This window comes from Cyprinodon variegatus, unplaced genomic scaffold (assembly GCF_000732505.1).
Source record: "Cyprinodon variegatus isolate N-32 unplaced genomic scaffold, C_variegatus-1.0 Scaffold69, whole genome shotgun sequence".
NCBI lineage: Eukaryota > Metazoa > Chordata > Actinopteri > Cyprinodontiformes > Cyprinodontidae > Cyprinodon > Cyprinodon variegatus.
The window spans coordinates 36024-37330 of record NW_015150522.1 but is presented as its reverse complement, the minus strand read 5'-3'; positions in this window follow the sequence as shown (position 1 = coordinate 37330).

The window sequence follows — 1307 nt, the reverse complement described above, 5'->3', positions numbered from 1 at the left end:
TTTTTTTTACTGTAGAAACAGAAGCTGTGAGCTAACTCTGGATCACTCCTCCATTGGTCCAAAGATTGGACCAATGGTCCTCCATTTGTCTTTTTTGTGCCACCTTATAGTTCTCAAAATGCTTTTCTATTTCACTTTAAAATAACTGATTAAACAAAAAATACTAAGAGGTTAACATCCCAAACTGAAAGCATTTTGTGGAGCCCTGTGCTACATGTAGTCCTCCAACATGTAAATATCTCCCTTGCATTGCATATTGAGTCTTTCAAACACATACATCACTCATGTGTTTTCTTTTTTTTTTTTTGCAGATGTTAATGCAGCTGAATTTCTGACCACCCTCAATAATTACCTAACAGTCTCTTTTAGTGTTTTTTTTTATATACCTCTACTTTGTCTTTTAAAAATGCTTATTGCAACACCCTAAATAATCTAGTCACTTATAGAAAACATAGATATGTTTATTAAAAAGATATAGTACCTGATAAGCTACTCATTTGTGTGTTTTCTGATTGGCCATTTCCTCAGTTGTTGAAAATATTGTGAACACTCGATGGGGAAACTCAGACTCAGACATACTTTAATAATCCCAGAGGGAAATATGGATATATATGCATATGTATAACTATAGATCCAAAAAAAGCTGGATTGAATTTAAGATTTAATTTCCTGGATTATTGTCTTTGTCTAATTATGAAGATATTGACATTACACTAATAATATGAAACAAAGGTGCATCACATCACTTCTGTACTTTGATCACTACATTAGCACCTTCTTAGTTGTAGTAGAAGGATGGAAGTAAATATCTTTTTTGTGCCACTAAAGGCGGTTAATAGTGTTTGACCTCCAGACATTTTAGAGTTGCAGGTTGGATGGGAAACATCGAGAGTGCTGAGGTCATCAGGGACGTCTTCATTCTGTAATCCCAGGCCAGGAATAAAGAAGTGCAGAAAGTATTTAGTTTCTATGCTCCACCTGAAATGTGCAGAAATTCTTCACAACATGAAACATTTTCTGATACAGCTGAACAACAAATCCCAACGACTATCTGTGTTTACTGAGGCGTCTTAGGTTTCTCATTAAATAGTTTGTTTTATTTGATTTTCATTTTAAGTAATTTCCCTTTGTTTTATCTCTGTTCTCTATGTTTTTGATGTGAATCGTTTTTGAATGATGTTGTTCATGAACAGTATCATTCAAATAACTTTCTCTTTGTGTGTGACATTTGTTAAAAATAACAAAGGAAAAATTTTATGAGGTTGTGATGAGCCCACTGATCTCTGACATGCATCATGTCACTAAGA